The sequence below is a fragment of the Rhinolophus hipposideros genome, assembly GCF_964194185.1.
Source record: "Rhinolophus hipposideros genome assembly, chromosome: 5".
NCBI lineage: Eukaryota > Metazoa > Chordata > Mammalia > Chiroptera > Rhinolophidae > Rhinolophus > Rhinolophus hipposideros.
The window spans coordinates 57292180-57315846 of record NC_138051.1 but is presented as its reverse complement, the minus strand read 5'-3'; the positions used below and the strand labels follow the sequence as shown (position 1 = coordinate 57315846).

Here is a 23667-nt window from a genome sequence, read left to right as displayed (position 1 = left end):
TTCATTGAATGAGTATACTGCAATTTATTATTTCCTCTGTTGATGAGCATTTAGATTGTTTTTCTTATCTATTATAAACAGTGTCTCATAAACCTCCTTGTAGCTCCTGAAACAGTATGCCAGAATTTCTCCAGGTCGTATAACTGATTGTCAAATTGCAGGATCTTAGGATGTAAGCATTTTTTCTTTACAAGATATTTATAGGATGTTGACAAACAAGTTCTCTTTCTCCATATCCTTCCCAGCAGTTAGTGTTGTCAGACTCTTTGATACAGTATTTTCCAATCTGATTGGTGTGAAATAGCATTTGATTTCTATTTTTATTTCCCTTCATCTTCTCTTAGGTGTGAGCATTTTTGGTTATCTCTTCAATGATTTGCCTGTACATTTATATAGTTTTTAATTGGGCTGTCTTTTTCTTACTGATTTATACGAGTGTTACTGGTTTCAAGTCTGTGTGCCCAACGCTTCAAAAGGCCAAAACTCAAAGTGTTAGGGTTTGGAGTAAGGAAAGTTATCGATTAGTAAAGTGCCAACCGACAAGATGGGAGACTTAGTGGTACCTCAACTCCATCTTAAGAAAGTACAGAGGTCAGGCTTCTTTTATGTCACGGGAATGGGGAAATGGGAGGGGCAAGAGGTGATTGACTATCACAGACAGCTGGGTCTCAGCAGGGCACGGAGACAGGTTGTGCTTAGTATGTTGACCCGCGTTGATGTGAGTCCAGTCCTGATGTTCCTGTAAATCTTTGATAAACAATAAATACATACTTCCCGTATCTCCTCATTAGAGGCATTTTCCAGTATGGGGCTGCTTTTGTAACACTCAAGCCGCAAACAGAATTCCTGTAATGATTAGCATGTCTATATGCAAGAAGCTATTATCCTGAAGGTCCTGGGAACAAAGCTGGCTTGAGCAAGATGGAGTCAGAGAGGCCGAGCATTTCACTCTGTTACAAGAGGTTTTTTATTTGTTTTAAAATAGATTCAAGATAGTTACCAGTGTTAGTGAAGTTTGTTTTTATTTGTTTTTTGAGGTTTCCAAATCTCTTGAACATGACCGTTTTGGACCCAAGTTATTGTGAATTTTACATCATAGCATATTGTTATTAATGAACTTTCCAACATGGTTTCTTAGAATATATATAATTACATTCCTTTCCTTCTGAAACTAGGAGGAAATGTTTCAGTAATGTACTGTAAATATATTTCACCTAAAACTATTTAAACTGTGGACTTGAAAAAGTGGAATTTTTATTAATGTAATTAGTACCACGGCTTTTCTTTAGTCCAAAATTTGAGTGGCCTCCTGCTTAGAGGAGAGTTTTCTGCTCCTAAAGTGCTTACCAACTAAGTAATAAAAATGTACACATATGAAATGACTTTAGGCACTTAACATGTAAACTGTTATAAACTGTTCATGAATGTTGAGATTGTTTTGTACAGTATTCACTGTATTTCCATTTTGGTCCAACCCACTATACATGACTTAAAGGACTAAAATCAATCTGACAATAAGGCAATAGCTTTTATTATGATTATTAACAACTTAATTTTAGAATAGCTTTACATTTACAGAAAAGGTGCGAGGAGTCACCATATACCCTGCACCCGGTTCCCGCTATTGTTAAAGTCTGGCATTTCTATGTTGTGTTTATCACAACCAAGGAACACTGGAACTTTGCTATTCACTAAAATCCACACTTTCTTCAGATTTCATTAGTTTTCACCTAATATCTTTTTTGGGGTTCCAGGATCCCATCCAGAATACCACAGTACATTGAGTTGTCATGTTTCCTTCGGCTCCTCTGGGCTAGGACAGTTTCTCAGATTATCTTTTTTTTAATGATTTTTGACAGTTTTGAGGCATGAGTCAGGTATTTTGTAGAAGGTCCCTCCATTTGGGTTTGTCTGATCTTTTCTCAGTGTTAGACTGGGTTTTTGGTTTGGGAGGATGACCACAGAGGTCAAATACCATTGTCATTCCATCACATCAAGGATACATACTAGCTCAATGATTTATCACTGATATTTTCAACCTCTGTCACCTGGCTGAGGCAGTGTTTGCCAGGTTTCTCTACTGTAAAGTTTTCCTATATTCTACTGTTTGGAAACAAGTCACCAAGTGCAGCCCACCCACTCAGTGGGTGAGGAGTTAAGTTCTAACTCCTTGACAGGGGAGTATCTACAAAATTATTTGGAATTCTTCTGTAGGGGAGCCTTTATGTATTTATGTATTCATTCATTCACTCAATTATTTATTGGTATCAGTATGGACTCATGGATATTCATTTTGTAACTTTGGATTATAATCCTATACTACTTTATTTAGTTTGTTGCTGAAATTGTTCCATGTATTTCAGGTTGGTTCCTGTGACCAACAGGATAGACGCCATTGTTTTCTTTTTTGAGCACTTCCTTACGTTTTAGGACTACAATATACTCTGGGTTCATCTTGTATATTCCCTGCTTCAGCCCTACACCATTTCTCCAAGGTTCCTTGGTTACTTTTCTTAGAGAATGATACTAGAAACCAAGATCTGGGCGCTGAGGGTGCTCATTGCAGCTGGGGTACTATTGCTTCTAGGCCCCCTCGTACCTAGGAAACACATACTAACCCGCATATTCAACCATATAACTGTGTTTCTGTCTATCCATACGTGTCTCTATGAAGCTAAACGTGAGTTCTTATTGGTATCTTTGACTCTACTTCGATGCCATACGGTTCCTTTAGCCTTTCCTCCTTGCTTATCTGTAACCCCCCTCTCCAAAAGTGGAAAACCTGGCTCTCATCAGACTGTCTGGGATTGAAATCTGGCTTTGCTATTTGACTGTTATTTATACCTCCTGTAAAGTGGGGCTAATGATGTCTTTCTAAGATTGTTGTGAAGCCTAAATTTATTAATGCAAGTGAAATACTCAGAACAGTGGCTGATACTTAGTAAATGCTCGGTAAATAATCTGTCATAGCTATTATTGCCCTTAGGATGTTTTAATTTATTTAGCTGTGTCTCTCCTTCCCCCGCCCACTAGCCTAGAATTAATGAATGAATTAACATGTCCTGGGTTTTAAAATGAAACTACATTCCTAGATTTTGAGACTGTCATGGCAGGTTGACCATTAATCTTTCTTTCTAGTAGCTCCAACATTTGGTGTTCTGTCACAAATTTGAAATTGGCATTAATGACGATTCATATTTCTTAGTTATTTAGATTTCCACACACTTTTCTTATTAATAACACTGTTGAAACTCTAGGAAGGCCCTTTATTTACTCTTGATCTTTATATAGCCTGTACTGGAGCATTTAACCAGTCTTTTCTGTTTTAGATTAAGGTGTGAGGGTGAAGCCTCTGCTAAGATTGTGCTTTTTTTTATTAATTTGGAAGAGAAACTAAGCGTGTTGTAAAGAACGATTGAACAGGGTGCAGAATAGAGAAATTGGAAAACTTACTAACTACCTCTGAGCCAAACCTGCATAGTACTCTTTCACTATTTGGTTTAAAATAAATTCTCAGAATATTAGGCACTCATAATCAAATGTAATTTCAGTAAACATTCTAGAGGCAATATAAGTCATTGAAGATTACCAACGCCTCTGTCTTCTTTTATTATTATAAACAATTGAGACTTGTTTACTTAAAATCATTTTATTGCAATCACTGTTTAATTTTTCCGTAAACCTTTCCTTTTATCCTAAATTTAATGTCTCCCCCCGTTTTTGTTTTTGTTTTGCTTTAATACTAGAACTGTGTATATAATCTTGGTGAATTTGATAGAAGTACTTTTTATCCTTTTGTGTGTTTTTGTCTTTGAACTTGCTGTTACCTTTGTAGATTTTCCCAGTTTCACTAAATTTTGATTATGTGAAACTAGTCAGTTTTTCTTACAAATGTAAGTTTGTCTTGTTTTTAACATAGGAACAGTACAAGTTACTGGGATTCTTCTTCACTCTTCATTTGAAAATTTACTAAAGAACCTAGTTTTTTGGTGTTTTTTTTTTTTAAGTCTGAGTGTAAAAAGGAAACTTCTTACTAACAAACTATCAAAATAGAATAGAAGACCTAATATATCAGCCTTGTTTTAGAAGTTAATGCCATGTAATCATGGCTGTGCCATTGGAAAATGCTTCCCGTTTTTATAGGTCACTGTCTTCTAGTACCGACTAAGTATTTTAGTTGAGGATTCTGAAGTGTCCTGTTTTTAAGAGAAATGGGGATAGACGGATGGGAAAAACAGTACAATGATATTTAGGCCTGTTAGATAGAACTAGCTGTTACTAACCAGAAAAGACATATTCCTAACCAATTTTTTTTTTTTTGGTCAAAATTGTAGTGAGTGTATTATTTTTCTTAAAAAAATCATTTGTTCTAATAAGCTGTAAGAGATTCCCTATACCTTAATCTCTCATTTTTTTCTGAACTTTGAAATAGAATTTTATTCATAATGACTCACAACTCTGCTGAAGTTGGATTTATAGGAGATTGTTTGAACCTGTTATAGGTGGTGAGTATTTTCCATTTTCTTATGCTGAGGAATGCCTGAAGATACCACTGTAACAGCCATTTTTTAACAAGGCTTTTTTTCCTCCTATGATTAACTGACATTTTTATATTCATACTTGACCTTTTCTTTTTTAAGGTTTTCTAAATCTCTTTGGTTTATAAGTACTAAAAACCACATTCAAACTAAGGTACTCAAAAAAATGAAGGAAAAAGAAAGAATTACTATTAATGGCAAGGATACTGGGGATTTCACAGTACCTGAAGATAGAAGTACAGCCAGGCTTCACAAGGGGGAGGGGAACCAGGAACTGGAAACTCATCTGTTACACCAGCAGCTATTTTCTCACCGCCCTCAGGCAGCGTGGCCTCCCCGCTTCTCCTTACTTGTCCACTTCATGTTTCTCTCTCTGCATGTTGTCTTTTACTACTGTGCATGGCTGAACAAGTCCTCTACCTCTTAAACTCATATATTCACTTATGGTTCTGTGATCCCATTTAAACCCCTGAGAGAAAAGTCAACTTTGGGCAAGTGTTTCCAGTCCGCTATGAGGGGGGAAACCGAGGTTTCATAGAACATTTCAGGCCCCATTTTGACGGTAGAGGAGTGGATGCAGGACATACAGTTTTCAGAGGAGGTATGTATGCCAAATAAACATCCTAAAAGGTGGTGATTACAAAGGAATACCAGATATGAAATACAATTAAGATTTTTTTTTAAATAAAAAAGAGACCATTCATTGGCTTTTTTATATATTAGTGAAGAATTTAAATTATTTCATCCCCAATCCATAGGTTGTTATTGTGAAAGCTATAAAAATATCTCCCCTTTTCAAATAAAAACCAATGGAGCTGATTTTTTAGCTTCTGCATATAGAATTTGAAGTTTGAGTCATGCTATTTTATGAACACAAATAACCTTATGTTAATATTATTATTAATACATCATGTCATTCTCTATTCAACAAGTATTTACTGACTGCCTATCCACTGCTAGGTTCTGCTAAAACAGATATTTACAGAGATAGAGATGTAACATTGTCTACTTTCAAAGAATTACTAATCTAGTTGATAAAAGTAGACCTTCACAGAAACGATTGCAGCACCAGTGTGGTAATCATAGTAGAAATATGTGTAAGATGCGCTTGGAGCAGAAGATGAGAGAATGACACTCTCTCCTGGGGAAGGCTTCAAAGAACCTAAGATATTATACAGGAGTTTGCCATTTGAACAGGGGCATTCTGGCAGAAAGAACTGGATTTACAAAGGTGGTGTGGAGTTTGATATGACTGAAGTGAATTTTGACACCATTCAATGTAATGAAACAAATGAAAACTTAAAAAATAAGTTTACGTTTCATATTTGCCCTTCACTTGATAGTGAATACTACTGTTTTCAAAGGAGGGTTGTAGATTTTAGACTACTGAAATCATTTTGTTCTATAACTTTGATGGTACTTTTCAAAAGGGGATGTCATTGATCATTTGCTTTCAGCACCCTTCATCAAAGATTTCAAATAGTGGTTGGTTGGTTAGTTTGTTAGTTTACTTTTATGGTGATTTTTCTTGTGCAAGCATAGACCTCCATACAGTGGATGACTGAAAATGCTAGAGTTTATAAAACTTATGAAGATCAATTTTTATAAAAGTAAGCAGTGAAAATAATACATAGTATAAGGCCTACTGTAATTTTAAAAGATAAATCTCTAAAAATGATCTATGTCAATACTGAAATTTTATGAGTTTAGAGGAAAGAGCATACATACACCGTTTTACAAAATGTTTTATATCAGTTTTTTTTCTCCTGTAGAATTGTACCCACCTTGAAGCAAGACCAGTATAAGCTGTTGGCAGAATGCTTTGTGCTTCATCACTCTCATCAGTTCATTAACACCTTCTCTTTTCAATTCCTTTGTCCACTCATTCATGATTCCTACACCACCCCCACCACAAATAACCAACCAACCAAACGAAACACCCCCCGCCCCCCCTCCAAAAAACCCCAGAGCACCATGGTTGACTTCTGAGAAGTGACTGAGGTAGGTGAGGAGAGGGAAAAGGGAGGTGATTGTGGCCAGTTTTGTGGCTGCAGCAGTGATCATGGTGTGTGTGTGTGTGTGTGTGTGTGTGTGTGTGTGTGTGTGTGTTTCAAGCATGAGGTTCATTTTCATATAGCGAGCTCAAAAGTACCATCATTGTCACACAGGTCACCAGTTGTGACTGTCTCCTCCTTTTCTACAGACCCATCAGTTGACTTTTTGTCACTTTTGTCCTTCAAATATGTTTTTGATATTGTGTAGGAAGGAGGTGATGAACACAGAAAAGGTTATATGCCTTTTACTTACTGATCTTTTTGTTTGAAATGCCCTTCCATCCTCTGTTATTCTACTCATATTTCAAAATTTAGGTATCTTTTTCTTTTCTGATTCCTCAAGCCTAAACTGTGTGTCCTTCTTGTGCTTTCTGTGACCACTCCTGTTATATAGACTTATGTATTGTGCTTGCTTATTTACTTGTCACTTGTCTGCCTTCTCTATTATACTCCTGTAAGGCAGGGCTATATCTTCTTTGCTTTTGGGCTTCCGGTGCCTAGTACGGAGCCTGGCACCTGGTAGGGTTACCATTTCAGGATTCTTAGGTGAAAATGAAAGAAATCAACTCCAGTTAGCTGACATACACACACAAAAGGAATTTATTAGAAGGATATTAGTTAGTTTACAGAAATGACTGGAAGACTGGAGAACCAGATTCCGAGAACAAACAGGAAACAAACCAGCCAGCCAACCTCACTGCTAGACCATAGCCAAAGTTATGCCATAGAAATATCTTTTTTAACAAAAACAATAACAAACATATTTTAGAGAGCTCAGTCAGAGGAATGTTTCTGCTTGCAAAAAAAGTTTTTTTGTGTCTAAACCATCTTGCCCACTAAATATAAGGTCTTATTACAATCACTTTGTAACACCGTTTGGCATTATGTACCAGAGTTGAATATACATATATTCTGTACCCTAACAATTTTATTTGTAGGTATTTTTTAAAAAGTGAATGCACTTGTGCATCAAAAGACATGTACAATAATTTGTACATGACTTTACAATTATTATAATAGTCTCACTTTGGAAACAAGCCAAATGTCTATTATAAACAATAGAAGGGATAAAATTATGATATATTCTCAAAGCGAAAAACTATACAGAAATGAAAATGAATAAACTACTGCTATGCATATGAGTATGATGAATCTCAAAAAAACATTGTAGAGTGAAAAAAGCTAGACCAAAAGAATGCATACTGTATGACTCCTTCCATGTTCCATTTATAGCAGGTTCAGAAACAGACAAAACTAATGTAGTGTTAGAAGTCAGGATAGTGGTTCTTTTGGGGAAGGTTGGAGGAAGATTGAGGACTTCTTGTTACTGGTAATATTCTACTTCTTGACCTGGGAGATAGTTATAATGGGTGGTGTGTTCACGTTGTGAAAATTCCTATAGTTGTAAACTTTTCTATACGTATGTTACTCTTTAAATAAAAAAAGTAAAAAAAAAACAAAAACAAAAACGAAAATCAGACTTGTGTATGGATGATCTGGGGGAGTATGGCTCAGCTAATTCCTAAAGTTGCATGGAAAGTTTTATCTGAATATTCGTATGTGTGTTTTAAGGGAGAGATGATTCATAGCACTAATCAGATTCTCAAAGGCGTTCATAACCCCCCAAAAGTTAAGAAACCACATCACCAAAGCCTGCATATTCAGAAAAATTGGTAAAAACATTATTATGGAAAACTTGTTTCTACAATAAGATAAATCCTTACCTCTGTGATCAGACCCTTTATTACTTGGAGCTCATCTCTTCACCCTTTCCTAAGGCTTTTGCTTTTACAGTCACCCTCTTTTTCTTCTTCATCCTCATTTTTTCTTTCTGCTGGATAAGTGCCATTGACAAACCCCCCTTAATTTTATTCATTTTTAAAAAAACAGTCCTGTTGATTCCATGTCTTCTACCCGTTACCACTCCATTTCCTCTCCCCTCTTCACATCAACACTCCTACAAAGGCTTCTGTACCCTTCCTGACTGCCCATTCTCACTGCTCAGTTCATTCCAATTGGGCTTTGCTTCTCATTAACACTTTCTTGAAATGAGTCTTGTCAAGATCACAGTGACTTGAGTTTTCCTGAAACCGGTGATTAAATAGTTCTTTGGGAAGAAGGTGGGTGAGAGCACCTTAGGTACTGAGAATTGATTTTATCACATTTCTTATTTCAGGGCACACTTTCATCATTGACCCCTGTGGCACCCTGCTTTAATTTTATTTTATCCTTCTTTATCCTCCATCTTCACTCCCATTTCCTTTCCCCTATAGGTATCCATTTTAACACGTTTAGCATATCATCCTGAGTATATCTTTGAAAACTATAGTGCTATTTTGAGTGTTTTTAATTTACATAAATAATATGTTGCTGTAGATTCCTGTTTCCTACTATTTTCATTTAACACTAAATTTTTAAAAATTATGTTGCTGTGTTTACATCTATTTCTTTGTTTCTGCCTGCTACATGGTATTCAAATCATGGTATCTGCCACATTTAAAAATTATTCCTTTACTTACGGGCACCTCAGTTTGTTTATTCATTCACTCAACAAATAGGAACCGCATACTATTCTCCAGGCACTGTTCTAGATGCTGGTTATATAGCAGTGACTCAAAAATTTTATACAGCAGTGACTCAAAAATTTTTAAAACTCAAAAATTCCTACTCTCATTGAACTTACAATCTTGTGGAGAGAGATAGTAAATAAAATGAGTGAGTATAGTATGTAGTATATTTATGTTACACAGTGAAAAGTAGTAAGGTGAGAAAATTAAAACAAGGAAAGAGAATATCAGTGTTGGATGTGAGCAGTTGTTGCGATTTTAAATAGGGTGGTCATGGAAAGCCTCTCTTAGAAAGTGACTTTTTAGGAAGAAGGACCTGAAGGTGCAGCTGGCTCAGCACCTGAGATGCAGCTAGCTGGCTCAGCTGGCATCAGGCAAGGTTATTCCAGGCAGCGAGAGCACAAAGTATAAAAAGCCCTCAGACTGGAACATGCCTGGTTTGTTCAAGGATTAGTAAGAAGGCTGGCACGTTACCTCAAAGAGCGCTTTCTAAGAGTTTTTTGTTTAGTATGCTAAACTTTGTCTCTTATTATTGTATTAGGACTTAATTCCTGCCATTTTATTTTATATTTCTATTCACCCTACTTTTTCTTTTCTCTTTTTTCCAATTTTCTAAGGATAAATAAAATTTTTGGTGCCAGTTTGAAAGTTATGTACTGTTTTCATCCTTCTGGTGGTTACCCTTTACTTAGTCAAATTCATATTTACATTTATTTTTCTCTCTCAGTTTTTTAAGCTTGTTAATTATATCTTCCCCCTGAACAAGACATGTATCTTAGAAGGCTCTCACAGTCCTAGATTTTTCCCTCATCTTTGCCCTTAACGTGTTAGGGCTCTCTAGCCTTTTGATCGTCAGGAGTGTTAGGTATGTACTTTCCTTTTTATTCCCCCTTCTTCCTTCCCTCCTCTGACTCCCATTGTTTACTTAGCAATAGTGAACCTTTAAGTTATTTACTCACCCTTTCTTGCCGTATTTTATAGTCCCCTAGAGTTATCTTCTTATTACAATATTTTCTCATAGGTTTTTACTCTAAAATTGAGTATTTAAGGATATACAATTTAAATAACCTTTAGAACAATAGTTTGATTTTTTTGTTTGTTTAACTGTTTTCTTGGTAAACCTTATCTGAGTACATACTTGTATTCCTAATAATATCTTTATTTCACCCTTGCATTTAAATGATAAGTTCAGCTCTATATCAAATTTCCTTTCTTTCAACATCTATAAAATATTGCTCCGTTGTCTTTTTACATCCAGTGTTACTGATTAAAAGTCTAGAGTTACATTTTTTATTTTTTTCAGTGGATGAACTACTTTTTCTTTCTAGGAATTTTTAGAATTTTCCCTTTGAGGTGTTCTTAGATTTCTCTATAAGGTGTCTAGGTATTTTTTTCTTACCTTTATACCAAACTTACATATCTTTAATTCTTGGAAATTATTGGTGATTATTTATCAAGTATTTCCTTATCTCCTTTTGTTTTTTCTCACATTGTGAAAGTCTTATTATTTAGATGTTGACACTCATCTCTTTTTGTAAACTCCATATTTGGGGAGGGGCATCAGAACTAATCAGAACTAATTCTTTTATTTTTTTCCTTTTAAATACATTTAATTTTTCAGGGCAGTTTCAGATTCACAGCAAAATGGAGCAGAAAGTACAGAGAGTTCCTACATGTTCCTGCCCTCAAACAGACACAGCCTCCCTCACAAGTACCATCTCTCACCAGATGGTACAGTAGTTACAATTCATAAGCCTACACTGACACATTATTATCACCCAAAGTTTACAGTTTCCACTAGGTTTCACTCTGTGTTGTACATTCTGTGCATTTGGACAACTATGTAATGACACTATCCACCATTAGAGTATCATAGAGTAGTTTCACTGCCCTAAAAATCCTCTGTGCGCATCCTGTTTATTCCTCCTCCCTCACCACTGGCAACCCTTACTCTTTTTACTGTCTTCAGTTTTACCTTTTCCAGAATATAGTTGGAATCATATATTTTCAGATTGGCTTCTTTCACTTAGTAACATGCATGTGATGTTCTTCCATGTCTTTTCCATGGCTTGATAACTCATTTCCTTTTTTTCAAACTTTTATTTATTTAAGTGTGTCTTTCCAGGGCCCGTCAGCTCCAAGTCAAGTAGTTGTTTCAATCTAATTGTAGGGGGTGCAGCTCACAGTGGCCCATGCGGGGATCGAACCGGCAACCTTGTTGTTAAAAGCACCGCGTTCTCACCACCTGAGCCAACCAGCCGCCCGCTAGCTCATTTCTTTTTAACGCCAAATACTGTTCCATTGTCTGGATGTGTCACAGTTTATCCATTCACCTACTGAAGGACATCTTAGTTCCTTCCAAATTGTGGCAATGATGACGAAAGCTGCTATAAACATCCATGTGCAGGTTTTTGTTTGGAAATGTTTTTAACTCATTTGGGTAAATACCAAGAAGTGTGATTGCTGGATCATGTGCTAAGAGTATGCTTAGTTTTGTAAGAAACTGCCGGACTGCCTTCCAAAGTGACTGTAGGTACCATATCTTGGATTCCTACCAGCAGTGAGAGCTCCTGTTGCCCCACATCCGTGCCAGCATTTGGTGTCGGCAGTGTCCTGGATTTTGGCCACTCTAATAAGGGTGTGGTGATTTCTCATTGTTATTTTACTTTGCATTTTCCTGATGATGTATAATGTGGAGCATCTTTTCATAGGTCTACTTTGCCATCTGTATATCTTCTTTGGTGAGGTGTTTGTTCACGTCTTTTATCCATTTTTTAATCAGGTGGTTTATTTTCTTATTGTGGAGTTTTAGGCATTCTTTACATATTTTGGATGACAGTCATATCAGATATGTCTTTGCAAATATTTCTTCTCAGTCTGTGGGTTGTCTTCTCATTCTCTTAAGCCTCCATATTTTAAACCTTTTAAAATACATATTTTCAGTTTCTTTATGCATTCTTAACATCTCATTCTGATCATCTATTGACTTTAGTTTTTACAACATTCATTCTGTTATTTAACCTACCTGACTTTAACTTTTTTAATTATTATAGTTTTATCACTGAGTATTTTTAGTTGGTTCTTCATTTTTCCTTATTTTCCTAATATCCTACTTTAGTTTTCTGAGGATATTTGTTATGCTTATTTAAGAAATGTGTTCTGTTTGGACCATAAACTCTGTTTCCTCTGGGATAGGGTGTTCTGTTGTTGGATTTTTTTTTCCCCACCTCTCCCTTGTACTCCTGCAATGTTTATTTTTTTTCTTTCCTGAAGCCCATATTCCCTTGAGAATATCAACTACCTTGACTGATAATATGTACATGCAAAAATCCCAGGTTCAAATTTGTGCCCTTCCTGGTGAATTTTTAGAGTGTAAGTTGTGTGTGTGTGTGTGTGTGTGTGTGTGTGTGTGTGTGTGTGTGTGTGTGTGGCAGAGAAGTGGGGGTTTGGGTCTAAAGATGGAGATTTGCCAAAGAAATAGTTCTGATTTGGCTGTTATAGCTACAGATACAGTTACAAAGCAGGCATGTTGAATCTCAATGGAGAGTCATGGTTGGTGATGTAAATTTGCAAGTGAGTAGCAGTTAGTGGGACTAACACATTTTCTTGGGACTATGAAGAAAGGGAAGATCCTGGAGGTTGGTTTGATTGTTGAAAGTAGGTTAAGGGAGTTTAAGAATAGAAGGTATACTTTGTCCAGGGCTGGTGCTGGCCATCAGAATGTTTAGAAAGAGCGATGTGTCATCTAGCTTCACTAAGTTGATCTGCTTGTCCTCTTCAGTTCTGGGTCATTGTTTCAGGCTTCTGTGCAGTAGTCTACATAGTATAGTAGCAAGATATCTGGGATAAGGCGTTTCAGGCCTTGCCCTGCTGCTGATGAACTGCGCTACTTTGGGCAACTCAGATTTGCCTTTCTACACTTGAATTTCCTCATCAACAAAATGATGAGATTGAACCAGAAGATTTTTCAGGTCCTTTTCTACTCTAAAATTCTATGAAACTTTAAAGAGGGTCTAAATAATCTAAACCAACAGTGTGATTTTTTTTAAAGATATTTTCTTGAGATGATTTTTGGTATCTTATATACCAGTGTTTGGTATATATCTTATATACCAAAATAGAATTAGTTGTTGATAGGAATATGATTAGTTTTAAGTAATTGCTGTATTACTTTTCAGAAAGTTTTTTCTAATCCATAGTGCCATTAACCGTTTTTAAGTACGCTTATTTTTCTTACAATACCACCAACCAGCATTAGGTTTAATGTTTTTTGTTCATACTTGTTAATTTAGTGGATATGATGTAGTACGTCAAAGTTTAATTTCTTTAATTATTTGCAAGGCTAACAGTTCTTCCAAGCATTTCAGTATTTGGGTTTCCTTGTGTATGAACTGTTTGTTTGTAGTCTTTCATTATCCAGTAAGTTTTACAAATCAAAAAATTGTATCAATCATTATTAACTGGAAGAATAACAATTCTCAAAGTTGTTTTCAAGTATTAATTCTCAAAGTCCTTTTCAGGTCTTGTTAACTAATGAATTTATTTGTTGCAGTTTGTGGGGAAAAGTGGAAAAGGATATTTAAATAGGTGGTGAAATGACATAGTTCAGAAATTAAAATGTTCGGTATTAATCAGAGGACAAAACTATAAATCTGTACATCTGTTATTCAAGAGGTGATATTTTTAATCAATGGATCTCTTTTTTATTACATATTAGTATAGCTGAATTTTAGATTGCTCATCTTATGCAAATGTCTTTTTAGTTATCCCAAGGAATATTATTTCGAGTAGCTTGTGTATGATTGTGAAATAGAGAATAAAAAAACAGATATTGTGTGTTTGAGAGAAACTTGTGGGAAGATTTCAGTGGAACCAACAATTCATTGTATTAGGTTGGTTGGTGCAAAAGTAATTGCAGATTAAAAGGTTAAAAATAATTGCAAAACCACAATTACTTTTGCATCAACCTAATAGATACTGGCTAACAAATGCTTGTGATAATTCAAAGAGGAAGTAAGAACTTTGCGATATGGGAGTGGTATGCATATGGGGAATTAAGATGGTGTGAGAGACAAAATAAAACTCGACTTCCCTTTCACTTTAGACTGGTAAGCATCATATATTTGCATTTCATGCAGAGTGAAGAATATGAACAGATTTTCAGTATAAGACATAGTTGATTTTTGTTGTTACTGTTAGTTTATACAGACTCTGATTTCAAAATAGGAATGGTAAATCTCATAGTTTCTTAATTTTAAAAGAATGTAAATAGCATTAAAAATTCTCCAGATACCATTTCCCCATCTCTCTTTAACCGTTTCTCACTTTTCCCCATTTCTGCACTGTTTTTTACTTTTATCCCATTTATACTTTCCTCCCTTCATCTTTTGTTTTCTTTTTACACCACATCTCTTTGTGTAACTTATTTTCTTTTGTGTTTTATCCTTTTAATTTTGGTCATCTTTTTTTTACGTGTTAATTGCCCCACTCTTCAACCAGTTTAATTTCTCCCATTTACCTGTTAACTTTTTTTGTCCATCAAAGCCAGTGCTCACTAATTAATGAACAGGTTTCCCCAGGGAATTGCTTTCTTTTTCCATTCTTGAAGTATGGTGTATACTCCACATTAAATGAACAGTTTAGTCATAAATTGATGTATTTGGTCTTAGGCAGGCTGTTTAACTTACATGCTTTAATTTCTTCAAGCATAAAAATAATTGAAACTAAATCCTCCTACCTCTAAAATTCTGTAATTCTGTGGTGTCTTAACTTTCCCATTCTTCCTACTGTGCAGACTTTATTCATTTAATAAATATTTACGAGTACACACTTACCACGCGTTTATAACTGCTGTAAACTATGTGAGAGAATCAAAAGAAATAAAAGACAAGCTTCCTGCCTTTCAATTGTTTATAGTCTGCCTGGAAAGACAAAAGTTACCTGTGTGTTAACATTTAGTTATTTCTCATCTGTGCCTGTTCTGTCCAGATCAAATCTGTATTCTCAAGGGAAAGTCAGCTACTCTAGTTCCAACTTTTTTCTTGAGGGGCAGAGTTGCCCCTGAACACAGTAAAAGACTCCTTTTTATGTTCTTATATATCTAGGAGTCCCATTGTAGTTGTTCTGTAGCATTATTTTATGTTGTCCATTTGATTCCAGTCTGAAATTAAACAATAATAGAAAATTTTATCTCAGAATTCAGGAGATTGATCTTCATTGCAATTTAGTAGATGAACACTCCTTCTTATCTTTTGTGTGCATACATATGTCTTGCATTTATATGTTTGTATAATCATGTTCAGTTATAATGTTCTAGATGGCTGAGTAAATGTGACTAATAAGTCTTTCCACACCGTATATGCTTACACTTTTTTCTTTGGTTTGTTTCTGCACTTATTTTGTAACAGGGTATTGCTTTTAGACACATTATTTTTTCCTTTCATAGGCTGTACGTGTTCTCTGTTAAAAATACACCACTCCACAGGGATTAGGGACAGTGGTGGGGAGGGGACAGGACTTACACAAAGTTAACACTAAGGATCCTTGTGTTGGAACTATTTTGTATCTTGACTTTGGTGATAAATACATGAAGCTGCTCCTGTGATAAATTGCATAGAACTTTAAATGAATGAATGTGTAAATGAAAATGTACTGCAACCCAAAATGTACTGTGTTTTGGGCATAAAAACAGACATATAGCTCAACGGAATAGAATAGAGAGCTCAGAAATAAATCCATGCATATATGGTCAATTACAACAAAGGAGCCAAGAATATTCAATGGGAAAGGACAGTCTCTTCAGTAAATGGTGTTGAAAAAACTGGACAGCCACATGCAAAATAATGGAACTGGACCACTGTCTTCTACCATACACCAAAAATAATTCAAAATGGACTAAAGACTTGAATGTAAGACCTGGAACCATATAACTTACATAAGAAAATATAGATGGTAAGCTCCTTGACATTGGTATTGGTGATGATTTTTTGGATTTGACACCAAAAGCAAAGTCAACAAAAGCAGAAATAAACAAGTGGGACTACATCACACTAAAAAGCTTCTGCACAGCCAAAGAAACCATCAACAAAATGAGAAGGCAACCTACCAAGTGGGAGAAAATATTTGCAAATCATATAGCTGACAAGGGGTTAATATCCAAAAAATATAAAGAATTCATACAACTCAATAGTTAAAAAAAGAAAAGAAAAGTTTGATCTAAAATGGACAGAGGGGGTCGGCCCGGTGGCTCATGCGGTTGGAACTCCGTGCTCCTAACTCCGAAGGCTGCCGGTTCGATTCCCATATGGGCCAGTGGGCTCTCAACCACAAGGTTGCCAGTTCAATTCCTCGAGTCCCACCAAGGGATGGTGGGCAGCACCCTTTGCAACTAACAATGGCAACTGGACCTGGAGCTGAGCTGCGCCCTCCACAGCTAAGACTGAAAGGACAACAACTTTAAGCTGAACAGCACCCTCCACAACTAAGATTGAAAGGACAACAACTTGACTTGGAAAAACGTCCTGGAAGTACACACTGTTCCCCAATAAATTCCTGTTCCCCTTCCCCAATAAAATCTTTAAAAAAAAAAAAAAAAAAAAAAAAAAAAAAAAAATAAAATGGACAGAGGATCTCTAGAATTTTTTCCAAAGAAGGCATACAGATGGATAACAGGTACATGAAGAGTTGCTCAACATCACTAATAGTCAGGGAAATGCAAATCAGACTCACAAGGAGATCTCACTTCACACCTGTTAAAATGGCTGTTATCAAAAAGACAAGAAATAACAAATGTTGGTGAGGATGTGGAGAAAAGGGAAAGCCTTGTACACTGTTGGTGGGAATGTAAAGTGGTATAGCCACTCTGGAAAACAGTATGGCGGTTCTTCAAAACGTTGAAAATAGAACTACTATATGGACCAGAAATTCTACTTATGGGTGTTTATCTGAACAAAATGAAAACACTAACTCCAAAAGATACCTGTACCCTCATGTTCATTGTAGCATTATTTATAATAGCCGAGACATGGAAACAGCATAAGTGTCCATTGATGGATGAATGGATAAAGAAAAAATATATAAACACAATAGAATATTATTCAGCTATAAAAAAGGAAGAAGTCTTGCCATTTATGATAACATGGATGGAACATGAGGGCATTATGCTAAGTGAAATAAGACAGGTAGAGAAACACAAATACTATATGATTCCACTTACATGTGGAATCTTAAAATAAAAAAGCTAATCAATACAGAGAACAGATTAGTGGTTGCCAGAAGTGAGGGGTGAGGGTTGGCCAAAGTGGGTGACGAGAGTAAGACACAAACTTCCAGTTACAAAATAAATTCATGAGGATGTAGTGTACAGTTTGGCAACTATAGTTGATAGTACTATATTACATAAATGAAATTACTGAAAGAGTCGATCTTAAAAGTTCTTAGCACAAGAAAAAAAATTATGTAACTATGGTGAGGGATGTTAACTAGACTTATTGCGGTGATCATTTAACAATATATACAAATATTGAATCATTATGTTCTTTCTACAGATAAAAAAACAATTTAAAAGAATCTGTGCTGAAAGGTAATTTGACATATGTAGCTCCAGGAAGCACACTCTGTGGAGCATGACTTTCCATTTACATCAAAGAATGCTCTACTAAATAAATTTTACCCATTTTCTTTTCCCCCCCTTTCTTCTACCCCCCTAACCCCACCACGCTGGGGCAAGCCGTTGTTTCTCAGTCTAGGACACAGCTCCCTGGCCCATGCTGGTATTATGAGCCTTGTGCTCCCTTGTGCTCATGGCAGCCCACGGTAGCCCACAGTAGCCCATGGCAGCACTCAGCAGCCCATGCCAACCTCCGGCTGCTCACGGCAGCCCAGCCCCAGGGAGAGCTGTTGTTCACAATCTTAGCTGTACAGGGCTCAGCTCACTGGCCCAAGTGGGAATCGAACCGGCCACCTTGGCTTTAGGAGCATGGCGTTACAACCACCTGAGCCACCTGAACAGCCTGATTTTACCCATTTTCTATTCTAAGTTTTCTTATGCATGTATGGAAAATAAAGCAATAGCTGTGATGTGTGTTTTAATTAGCAGACGAACTTTGCAGACAGTTAAGTGATGCCAGTTTTATATTACTCTCATTTTCTGTGTAATGGAAAATCAGTTAATTCTAATAATGGGTCAGTTTTTTCATATAATTCATGGAATCAAAGTAAAGGTTTTTCCTCTCTTAAAATGTATATACATTTTTCTGGCACCCTCTTTATATTAATAAACTCAGTGTAGCAGAAAATGTATTTGGAATTGGTTATAGCACATTCATAATTCATAATTGCATCTAAACAAGCCTGATATTCTACAAATAGCTGTAATTTTCAAAACTTAAAAGTATTTTATATACATAAATTATTTCTACCAGAAAAATTTTGTGATAATCTGATATTAAATTTAAAAATGCTTCAGGAAGTCAGTATTTACATTGTCTCTCTACTACCTACTAAACAACTTACTAACTCATCTTTAAGAAAATATGATACTGGCGTATTGAATCCTATAGTACAGCAGTGTTTGTTACCTTAGACAGAAGACTTGGGTTCCTTGATGAGATCTCAACCATATCTTGTTAAGAATTTGTTGTAACTGATTCTATTTAAATAGTATTTTTAAAACTTGTAACAAAGGGAAAATACTTTCAGGTTGACATCTTTGCAACTTCCGTGTTTCCCTGAAAATAAGACCTAGTGGGACCATCAGCTCTAATGCGTCTTTTGGAGCAAAAATTAATATAAGACCCAGCCTAATTTTAATATAAGTCCCAGTCTTTATAATATAATATAATATAATATAATATAATATAATATAATATAATATAATATAATATAATTAATATATAAAATTCCAAGTCATATAATATAATGTAAGATCGGGTATAATATAATACCGGGTCTTATATTAATTTTTGCTCCAAAAGACGCATTAGAGCTGATGGTCTGCCTAGGTCTTATTTTTGGGGAAACACTGTTGTTATGTATATGTAAGCTACTGGCGTCTATATTTAAACTATCTTAAATGTGTATATTTTTTTCTCGAATGAGATACTATATAATACCTCATAAGTGGCATGTTTTTCTTAACACTCCTTGTTCTATATATTTACTCTTGTGTCATTACCTATTCTAATTCTTTTGTCTTTCTCTCCCTTATCTGCTCTGTGCGTGTGTGTGTGTGTGTGTGTGTGTGTGTGTGAATTCTTGACTGAAATGTGTTTTCTGGAAGAGCTGGTATTTGAAAATTACTTATTGTCTCTTAAACATATGAAAATAATATATGCAAGCATTTTGTTTGAAAATTATCATTGCTAACAGAACTCTAAGTATCCTTAGACATCTTAGGGGCAATGTTTGACTGGAATTAAACTCAATTCTTATTCTTTTCAATGCAGTATTTCTCCAACTCTGAGGCTTGCAGAATTCCCAAGTGAGATCTGGCATCATTTTCAGAAAAAGATCTTCAGTAATGTGTAAGTAGTTTTTGTTTTTCGTTTTGATTTGTTTGTATTAGCTGTTTTCTGTATTAAACATTAAAAGTTTAATTTATCAGATCTCTTAACAAGAATTTGGCATATATTTACCACATAATGATTATGAGTAGTGACACAAAAGAGCTTATTGAAAGAAGATGTCTTCAGACAATAATTTAGTGGTTACCAGAGGGTAAGGGGGTGGGGGGTGGGTGATGAGGGTAAAGGGGATCAAATATATGGTGATGGAAGGAGAACTGACTCTGGGTGGTGAACACACAATGGGATTTATAGACGATGTAATACAGAATTGTACACCTGAAATCTATGTAAATTTACTAACAATTGTCACCCCAATAAAATTAATTAAAAAAAAAAAAAAGAAAGAAGATGTCTTAAGATGTGCCTTGGGTCAGTATTAATGACCATTTATTAGAGGCAGCATCCTCAGATGTAAAGAACACTGAATGGAGGGACCTGAGTTCTTGCCCAGGCTCCACCACTAACTAGCTAGATATCTTTAAGTAAGCCACTTTCTTTGGCTATAAAATGAGAGATTAGACTATGACTAACAATAAGATCCCTTCTCCTTTAAAAGTCTATTATTCTTAACGTTTTTTTTAATCAGGCTTTGGCAGTCTTTCAGACGGGAGCTGTCGAATTATACAATTATGTTTTGATTTTTTGTTGTTGGTTTTTGCTTGAGAATAACTATTTAGAGAGGGGAGGTGGTTCAAAGTATACTAGGGGACAAGTAAGACCCCTTGCTCAAGAAATTTGCCCCACGTAGTCCATCAATTTGGGTTAATAAAACTTACTTTTAAAAAGCCAAGTTTGCCTTAGGTGGGCTAAACCATTTTAAAAAGAAGTTAGCATACTCTTAAATATGATATACAAATAAGATTTCTTTCCTTTCAAAATCTCCATAGAATGCTCATGCTGAAGGAGTGCCAGTTTTCGAGGAGATGGGGAAAAAGGGACAATAAGACAGACGTTTGTGCATTTGGAGCTTTGTGGGGGAAATGGTAGGGAAATGTTGGGCGTGGTAAAGGCAAGCACTTGGAATCTGGAAGGTGACAGAAAAGATGGCTATAGGAGATTGAAAGTACAGAAAGATATGTGGGAAAGTGGAACTAAACAAGAAACTCCTTGAAGGCAGGGCTATTACTTTCATCAGTGTTGTCACTGGCTACCAGAATAGTGTCAGATCTTAGTAAGTATCTATGAAAAATTTATGGAATGAATGAATCAATTACTTATTCAGTAAATTTCTAAATTTGTCTGAGGTCCTAATGGTTTTGGTTTTGATTTACTAGACTCAAATCATCTCGTCTATCTATGTCCTACATTCAACAACTGCAGTATTTAAGGTGATTGAGGTTCAGAAAATTGATTCTGAATTACAGAAAAAAAGATACATATTTAGTCTAATATGCTTGAGAAAGGTTATAGAGTGAACTATTCATTCTTTTAACAAATATTTTTTAAGCATACCTACTTTACTTAGGGTACTAGCTGGGGATGGAAAGATGGAGTACTGGTTGTAGTGTATGCTATTTTTATTTAATGGAATATTATGTAGTCATTTACTATAATTATGAATATTATAGCAGTTTAGAAAAGTGCTTATTAAATAAATATAAATATTTGTATTCTATATTATACCTGTGCATGAGGATTAGAAGGGCATTTCTGTTCTCAAAGGAAAGTAGGAAACATTGTCGATTTATTATTGTGAATGGGATTGTTGAATTTCTTTTTCTTTCTGCCATTCTGTATAATTCATAAAGTTGAAATGAAAATCACATAAATTTAATTTTTTTGAAAAATGCGATGAACAGATATTGACTAGAAAGAGGAAATACTGTAGTATATTGAGCAAAACTACATTTGAAGGGAAGTAGATAGGTTACCTTAGCTGGAAGAAAAATGAGAGATGTTTAGAAAAGATGGGAACGAGGGTCTCTAGTTTTGATAATGTAAGAAACGATGAGCTAGATTAGGTTCTTAACTGTGGAGTTATATTTGAAAAGGAAAATTTCTTCTAGCTTATTTATTCAAGTTAACTGGAGTGAGAGGCAATTGAATTGGTCCAGTTAGTTATCAGCCATTTTTACATATGTCTTGAAATTGTGACTGTTTATCAGGCTTTATCCGAAATACATTTTGCTCCTTTTACCATTTCATAATAGTTTATAATTTGGTAAAACTTTTATGTTCAGATTTTTCCTTTTTCATGTATCTTCAAAATGTTTCCTTTGATTTCCACTCTTGCCTTTTCTTGTTCTTATAGTTAGCCTAGGTAGCAAATGCTTAACTACTCTGACCTCATAGAGTGATTGAAGAAATTTAAAAACAAATAATAAAATAAAATCTGAATTGATTGGTCAGAGATTGAAAGGGAGAAAAATAAATCAGTTGCCATTAGTTGCTGAATGGATAAGAACTTTCTTGTAATGATTTCTTAATTTAGTTCTCATGTACCTTTTGGGGAATTAGAGAACACATCTTTCTTATTTGCTCTTCGCAAAGAAAATAGATGTAATTTGAAGTGAAATACTAGCTAAATGGGTATCTGAAATTTTAAGAAGATGCCTATAAACATTTCATGAGCTAACTCCTTATCTATATCACGTTGAACAAAGAAGAGTTAAGCACAATAATTAGTTAATGATGTATTACATATTGTTATTTCAGCTTGACTAAAGTTGTTTCAGGGTTTTATATTACTGTGGTTCATTAGAGAACTGTTGGATAAAATGCTTGTTTTGTGTGGCCCCTAGTTTCCAAAATGAATTGCAAGAAATTTACCTCAAATAAATAAATTAAATTAATAAATAAGGGAGGGATAGAGGGAGGGAGGGGAAAAGGAAAGAATACCTCCTACTTTTTTAGAGGTTTTTGCTCTGATATACTAAACTAAAAGTCCAATTTGTGTGTGTGACTAAGAATGCTTTCCTCTAATGCTCTTTCCAAGTAATTTTTAGTGGCTCTGCCAATACAAGCATTTTATCTTTATTTAGTATTTTCTCTGTAATTAGTATTTTCCATGAGGATTGTAAATTTCACATGTCAATGGAAGTCTCTTGGTTTAATGGAATTGTTAGAAAATACTATTAATTATTCATTTCTATATTAAAGATTTTCAGTATTTTCTTTGCCTTGTAATTTTTAACAGTGTCTTCCCCCTACCTTCTAAACCTCAAATTTACTTGATTTATTCTATTTATTTTTAATTAAATTTATTGGAGTGACATTGGTTAGTAAAATTATATAGGTTTCAAATGTACATTTTTATAATACATCATCTATATATCACAGTGTGTGCTCACCTCCCAGAGTCAGTTCTCCTTCCATCAGCATATATTTGACCCCCTTTTCCCTCTTCTACTACGCCCTCCCATTACCACTAAATTGTTGTCTGTGTCTATGAGTTTTTGTTTCTTTGTCAAATTTACTTTAAAAACGGTTGATTTAAAATAAAAAGTAGAGGTGCATTTTCAGAATTATAGATTCTTCATGAATGAATTAAAAAGCATTTAGATCTTTCAAGAAATCACCTGGAATGCTGCCAGCTAAGATCTTGGCATTATATACTTTGTTAACCCTGCTTACCTTCTTAACCACTCTCTGCCCTCAAATGAACAAATGGAAAATAACAAGGCAAGAGAGCTGAAGTGATGCATAATTTACTTCTTTCTCAATAAATGTTAGAGGATTTTATCACTATTTTAAAATTGATTGTTCTTTTCATATATGTATTGATGAAGAACAATAATTTGTTCCCTTTTAGTAGTTATTTACTGTGTTCAGTTGTGAATGAAAACAAATTATTAAAATTTGTGAGCCAAGAAAATCTAACAAAACCTAATCTTCATACAAATTTCTCCCAAATATCTGCTTATTAGTATAAGAGCTGTTTATTTCAATGACTAAGGTAGTAGCTTTCAAAATACCTTATTAAATATATTTTTATGTTTTTATA

General features: G+C 35.0%; 1 protein-coding gene across 9 annotated transcripts in view; it reads left to right on the top strand.

The window, feature by feature from the left end:
- DENND4A (DENN domain containing 4A) overlaps positions 1–23667 on the top strand; it is a 99816-nt gene that overhangs the window by 4808 nt on the left and 71341 nt on the right. For all 9 annotated transcript variants that reach the window (XM_081047315.1, XM_081047314.1, XM_081047312.1 and 6 more), the window contains exon 2: positions 19605–19682. The gene's annotated coding sequence lies outside the window, so the exon portion shown is untranslated. The remainder of the gene's footprint in view (positions 1–19604; positions 19683–23667) is intronic.